Source organism: Coenobita brevimanus, chromosome 42 (genome assembly GCF_032717465.1).
Source record: "Coenobita brevimanus isolate Jiangsu-jjx chromosome 42, ASM3271746v2, whole genome shotgun sequence".
Taxonomy (NCBI): domain Eukaryota; kingdom Metazoa; phylum Arthropoda; class Malacostraca; order Decapoda; family Coenobitidae; genus Coenobita; species Coenobita brevimanus.
This window is the reverse complement of record NC_136995.1, coordinates 2,687,501-2,695,077: the sequence shown is the minus strand read 5'-3', so window position 1 is coordinate 2,695,077 and position 7,577 is coordinate 2,687,501.

Sequence of the window (7,577 nt, the reverse complement as noted above, 5' to 3'; positions counted from 1 at the left end):
TAGGGAGAGATAAATGAGAGAGAGAGAATTGGGGACCTAGGGAGAGATAAATGAGAGAGAGAGAGTTGGGGACATAGGGAGAGATAAATGAGAGAGAGAGAGTTGGGGACATAGGGAGAGATAAATGAGAGAGAGAGAGTTGGGGATCCAGGGAAAGATAAGTGAGGGAGAGAGAGTTGGGGACATAGGGAAAGATAAATGAGAGAGAGAGAGTTGGGGACATAGGGAAAGATAAATGAGAGAGAGAGAGTTGGGGATCCAGGGAAAGATAAATGAGAGAGAGAGAGTTGGGGACATAGGGAAAGATAAATGAGAGAGAGAGAGTTGGGGACATAGGGAAAGATAAATGAGAGAGAGAGAGTTGGGGATCCAGGGAAAGATAAATGAGAGAGAGTTGGGGACATAGGGAAAGATAAATGAGAGAGAGAGAGTTGGGGATCCAGGGAAAGATAAATGAGAGAGAGAGAGAGAGAGAGAGAGAGAGAGAGAGAGAGAGTTGGAGATCTAGGGAAAGATAAATGAGAGAGAGAGAGAGAGAGAGAGAGAGAGAGAGTTGGGGATCTGGGGAGAGATAAATGAGAGAGAAAGAGTTGGGGACCTAGGGAAAGATAAATGAGAGAGAGAGTGTGTTTGCGATCTAGGGAAAGATAAATGAGAGAGAGAGAGAGAGAAAGAAAGCTGCTACAGTTGGATCTAGCGTGGTTTGTCTATAGTGTACAGTTGTGGTTTATTTCTCATTAAACCGCCCAGGGAAGAGCGACTGGTCACTTTTCGTAAATGTCTGGATTAATAGCTTAGAATAGGGCTCTACACTTTCAATGGGGAAATAATGACGATAGATAGATAGATAGATAAATGGGTAGATAGACATACATACATACATACATACACAAAGAGAGATAAATAGACCGACATACACATATAGATAGATAGACATACATATATAGAGAGATGCAAAATATTTTTTTCTCTCTCTCTCTCTCTCTCTCTCTCTCTCGTATGCGTGGTGGGATAAAAGCCGTAGATAGCTTCACGTGACAAGCCTGTGAGAGAGAGAGAGGGAGAGAGAGAGAGGGAGAGAGAGAGAGAGAGAGAGAGAGAGAGAGAGGACGGGGGCACAGTGAGAGTTGTATTCCTTCTCTCTCTCTCTCTCTCTCTCTCTCTCTCTCTCTCTCTCTCATGGTATAGGTATTATTATTATTACTACTACTACTACTACTACTACTACTACTGGAACTACTACTGATACTACCACCACCATTACCATTAACACTACTATTACTGTTATTATTATTATTATTATTGCAATTATTATTATTATTATTATAACTACTTACAAACCGCCTCATCGTCGGGACTTAAAGGTGTGAATGGTCTGTGTATCTATGTAACTTTTTCCTACTTCCTCTTTCTTCAGTTTCTCCTTCTCCTTTGTTTTCTTTCCCTCCTCCTCCTCCACTTCCATTCTCAATTCCTCTTCCTCCTCCTCCTCCTCCTCCTCCTCCTTCTCCTCCTCGTTTTCTTTGTCCTTCCTCCTTTATTCCTCTGTTTATTATTTACTTTTTCTTTTTAATGTTTTTCTTTTCCTTCTTTTTTGTCTTTCGATTTTCCTGTCTTTTTCTTCCTCATTTTCTTTCCTCTTCTCGTCGCCCTCTTTCTTCCACTGGCATATCTCTTCCTTCCTTCCTTCTTTCTCCCTTCCTTCCTTCCTTCCTTCCCTCCTTTCTTCTTTCCTTCCTTTCTTTCTTTCTTTCTTCCTTCCTTCCTTCCTTCCTTCCTTCCTTCCTTTCTTCTTTCCTTCCTTTCTTTCTGTCCTCCTTCCTTCCTTCTTTCTTCTTCCTCTCCATCATTCCTTCCTTCCTTCCTCCCTCCCTCCCTCCCTCCCTTCCATTTACATTAATTTTCTCTTCCTACCTTCCTTTCTGTCTTCCTCCCTCCCTCCATTCATTCGTTCCTTCCTTCCTTCCTTCCTTCCTTCCTTTCTTTTATCCTTGCACCTTTCTTCTTTTATTCTCTCTTTCTCTCTCTCTCTCTCTCTCTCAAACACACACACACACACACACACACACACACACACACACTGATACACAGACTAAACAGACTTTATGGTCCCTGGGAGGCGGTCTGGCCCTAATGAGAGAGAGAGAGAGAAAGAGAGTTAGTGTTACAATCTATCCTCACAGGTGTTGTATTCACTTTCAGATGACTCTACACTGAATGACACACCAAATAATTTCCAGTACATGAAACTTTACTACGCTGGGTGGTAACCATATAACCAGTTAAGCATATTGGATACTGAGTTGTAACAATATATTGACACTAGAATAGGATGCTAGTCACGAGGAAGTGTTATGGCAAGGGGGTATGCATCTATTAGTATGATTGCCCCTCCTATTATAGCCCCTAATTTTCTATCTATTTATTGCCAGACGCCTTATTCCCGTAATGGGGGGCCACAAACAAATCGCCTCCATGTCGCCCTGTCCCCTGCCATTTCACTTGTCCCGCTCCCAGCTCACACACACCCTCTCTCATACACGTCTCCACCCCATCCCTCCACCTCATCCTTGGCCCCCCCCCCTCTCCACCTCACTCACATACACTCTCCTCGTCAGTCTCTCACTCTCCATCCTCTCCACTTTACAGATATATATTCCTTCGCTTAGTTAAATTTGCTCAGTCGTGGTTTTATTTCAGTCTTTGTGTCGCTAATTGTGATGACTAATTTATCACCTCTCTCTCTCTCTCTCTCTCTCTCTCTCTCTCTCTCTCTCTCTCTCTCTCTCTCTCTCTCTCTCTCATTTTTGTGTTAATGGTATCGTTCTGGTATAATTTTGTCCCTTTCTTTCTCTCCCTTCCTTTTCTCTCTCCCCTTCTCTCACATTTTCTTTCTTTTCCCTCTCTTCTCTTCTCATTTCTTCTCTTTTACTCTTTCTATCTCCTTGGCTTATTCCTCTCTCTCTCTCTCTCTCTCTCTCTCTCTCTCTCTCTCTCACCTTATTTATTCTGTTCCATTATTTCCTTATTTTTTTTTTATCTCATTCTCACTTTTATATTCTTGTCTTCAGTCTTTTATTTTTCTTTACGTCAAATTTATTGTCTTTCCCGCCATGTGTCATTTCGTTTCCTTCCTCTCTTTCTTCTCTCTCTCTCTCTCTCTCTCTCTCTCAGAAGAAGAAAGGTAGCTGTCTTTCTTTGTCACTTTAAAAATAGATATAAAATAGATACATGCAATATATATATATTTTTTTTCTTGCTGTCACTCGTGGTATATTATATTCTTGCACATATCGATCCAGCTTTCTGTCTGTCTGTCTATCTATCAATACATACATAAATACATACATTCATATATACAATTGTGTGTGTGTGTTTTAGAGAGAGAGAGAGAGAGGAAAAGTTTTAACATGGGTACAGATAGACTGCCTGATAGACTGATTGGAGTTGACGTAGAGGGTAGACAGATGGATAGACAGGTAGATAGATGGAGAGATAGATAGATAGATGGACAGACCAATAGATAGACACAAAGATAAATATATACCCAAATAGATAGCTAATTGGATAGATCGTTGCCAATAGGGTGATAAAGTACAGGCAGGTAGATAGCTAGATAGATAGATAGATAGACAAGTAGATAGATAGCTAGGATTTTAGATTGACAGATAGATATACGGTAGACACAGGCAGGCAGGTAGATGGATTGATAGATATAGACACATAGATACGGTAGATAGATTGATAGACAGACAGATAGACTGATAGATAGATAGACTGATAGATAGAGTGGACATCAAACCCCACCCTAACTCATAAACTGGGATATGGGTAAACGTTCATAGGTTAGACTCTCTCTCTCTCTCTCTCTCTCTCTCTTTCATGTCTGAGATAGAAGATAGACATGGAGAGAGAGAGAGACACACACACACACACACACACACACACACACACACACACACACACACACACACACACACACACGAACAGACTGATTTTTGAGAGAGAGAGTTACCATCCTTAACCCTGTCACTACGAGAGGCTTTTATTGATCTAGAAAATCGTCTGAAAATTGAGAGAATGAATTTTAAAGAGGGGGACGATTTTATTTATTTATTTATTTATCATTATAATTTTTTTTTTCTGTCACTGGTTAATTTTATTTTGCTAGGAGAGGTTGAGTGATCTGTCTGTCTGTCTGTCTGTTTTTTATGTCTGTCTGTCTGTTTATCTGTCTATCTATCTGTCTATCTATCTGTATGTCTGTCTGCCTGTCTTTGTCTGTCCCTGTGTCTATCTGTCTGTCTGTCTGTCTGTCTATATTATCTACTTATCTCTCTTCATCCATTCATCTATTTACTTATCTATATTTATCTGTCTATATATCTGTCTGTCTGTCTGTCTTTTCGTCTCTCTATCACCAGACGCCTTCATGGGTAACTCAAAACCAATCTTTATATCACTCTTTCTTCGGCTATCAGGCTGCCTTCTCTCCAACTCCCATAACTCACACTCAGACTCGTGTATCTGTCCTCCCCATCCCTCCATCTCATCCTTGGCCTCCTTCCCCCTCCTCCTCCTAACTGACATACACTCCTAGTCAGTCTCTCATCCCCCATTCTCTACACATGGCCAGATCATCTCAATGTTCCCTTCACTAAAAGATTAATAAAACCGTGTCGAGGTTAGCAAGAGTAAAAATATAATAAGTAATGATAATAATAATAATAATAGGAATAATAATAAGAATAATAATAGTGGCAGTAGTAGTAGTAGTAATGATAATAATAATAATAATAACAACAGCAAGAAGCGGTGCCAAGACACAGCAAACCCGTCCCCGGCAGTCATTTTAGTGCTGACGTATAAACACAACAGGATATCTAGTCAAAGATGTCACATATCAAATTTGGAGTAAATCGGGTGAAAACAGACGATTTAAGGCCTATTTGAAAATTTAGGCCCGACCCACCCGACATTGACCCCCCCTACCGCTAACTGGGAGGTGACCCCCCTGATGTAATGAGGCATGTTATAGGATGCAGATTTGAAAGATGCACCTTTAGGTTTGGGTTTCATGTCGATATGAAGAATTGGAAAGGAGTTAGGGCGAGAAAACGATTATTATTTATTTATTTATTTATTTATTACATTTCTGGGGCCTACTACCTGGGTTTTGGCCCAATTTGACCAAAAATTTAATCTGGTGATCAGAAGGTCATCGCCCATAATCTCTGTAAATTTAGTCACTATCGCACCTGTAGTTTTCGCGTAAAGTTGCTAACAGACAGACAAACAAACAAACAAGCAGACTTATCGAGTGGAAACAATACCCGTCCCAGAGCCCCTTCGAGGCGAGGACGGGTAGTAATTATAGATAGATAGATAGATAGATAGATAGGTAGGTAGACAGATTGATAGATGAACTACTAGATAAAACTTGACGAGAGGACAGAGGTTAAAGTGCATGGGGTTAAGACAGAAGCCATTCCTGCTTAAAGAAGCGGGTCTCGTAAAGTAGCTCTCTCTCTCTCGCTACTTCCTCTTCTCTCCTCCTCCCTCCCCTCTCCCTTCTTCCTCCATTCCCCTCCTGTCTTTTCCCTCCTCTCCTTCTACTTGTTTTTCCTCCCCCTCCCTCTTCTTTGCTGCTCACTCTGCTCATTCCTCCCTCTCCCCCTTCTCTCTCCAATGCTTCTCTCTCTCTCTCTCTCTCTCTCCTTCCCGGTCTGTTTCCTTCTCACCCCTATCCGTTCTCCCTCTCATCTCCCCACCTCTCCCCCTCTTCCAACCCAGTTCTCTCTCTCCTTATCTTCTTCCTACTCTCCCCAGCTCCTTCTCCCCTCCCTCTCCCTCTCTCATTTTCACCCCCTCCCACCGCAGCTCTCTCTCTCTCTCTCTCTCTCTCTACCGACTTTACTATCCATTCCTTTCCTCTCTTTCTCCTTTCCTGTCTTCCATCCCACCCCAACCTTTTCTTCCTCCCATCTCCCCTCCTGTCCCCCCACCCCTTCCACCCCAGTTCTCTCTCTCTTTCCCTCCCTCTCCCCTTCCTTATCTTCTCCCTTCTCTTTCCCTCTCTCATTATCCCACCCTTCCACCCCAGCTCTCTCTCTCTCTCTCTCTCTCTCTCTCCCCCCCCATTTATATAACTTCCTCCACTGCGATCCTCTCAGTGAGTTATTGTCTGGCCAACTTTTTATGAGCATATGGGAGAGAGAGAGAGAGAGAGAGAGAGAGACGAGGGGAGGGGAGGGGAGGGGAGAAAAAGAGATGACGAATTAAATCAAGAAGAGGAAAAACGAGTTACAAAATGAGAAGGTGGAATAACATAATTGAGAGGAAGAGAGAGACAGAGAGAGAGAGAGAGAGACGGGGGGAGGGGAGAAAGAGGGATGACGAATGGAAACGAGAAGAGGAGAAATGAGTCACAAAATGAGAAGGTGGAATAACATAATTGAGAGAGAGAGAGAGAATAAGGAGAGGAGAGGAGGAATGTGTGTGTGTGAGAGACAGAGAGAGAGAGAGAGAGAGAATAAAATCTAAGCTGATAGGTAAAGTTTGATGAAGTTATATATAGGCTGTGTGGAAGAAGGACTGTGTGTGTGTGTGTGTTTGTATTAGTTAGTCTCTCTCTGTCTGTCTGTCTGTCTCTGTCTCTGTCTGTCTGTCTCTCTCTCTCTCTCTCTCTCTCTCGCAGTTTCATGTTCTCTTCGCTTTTTCAGTTTTGTATCTCATTCCTTCTCTCTCTCTCTCTCTCTCTCTAATCAGCAGCTGTACCAATGCGTTACGACTCTCGCTATGTTACCTGGACAATATGACCCCCCTCTCTGCCTACCCCTGCCTAACACTGCTCGCCCTGCCTAACACTGCCTACCCCTGCCTCATTTTGCTTACCTCAGCCTCACTTTGCCTACCCCTGCCTATCCTTGTCTCACGCTGCATACCCCTGCCTACTCCTGCCTCACCCTGCCTACCCCTGCTTCACCCTTCCTACTTCTGCCACACCCTGGTTACCCCTGCCTCACTGCCTGCCCCTTCCTCACTTTGCCTACCCCTGCCTCACCTTCCCAACTCCTGCCTCACCCTTCCTACTCTTGCCTCACCCTGGCTACCCCTGCCTCACTCTGCTTACCCCTTCCTCACTCTGCCTACTCCTTCCTCACTTTGCCTACCCTGCCTCACCCTGGCTTCCTCTGCTTAACACTGCCTACCCCTGTTAACTGCCTCACCCTATCTCTTCCTGCCTACTCCTGCTCACCCTATCTCTTCCTGCCTATCCCTGCCTCATATTGCCTCACCCCAATAACCCTGTTTCTCTCTGCCTCACTCAACCTTACCCTTCCTCACCCCTGCCTCACTCTGCCTCACCCCTCCCTCGCCCTGCCTCACCCTGCCTGACTCTGCCTTACTTACCTACCTACCGTACGTACTCCTGCTTACCCCACCTACCTACCTACGTATTTTACAGTGTTAGTTCTCTCTCTCTCTCTCTCTCTCTCTCTCTCTCTCTCTCTCTCTCTCTCTCTCTCTCTCTCTCTCGTCTTTCACCCCGAACAACGCCTCCAATAGATTCTCTT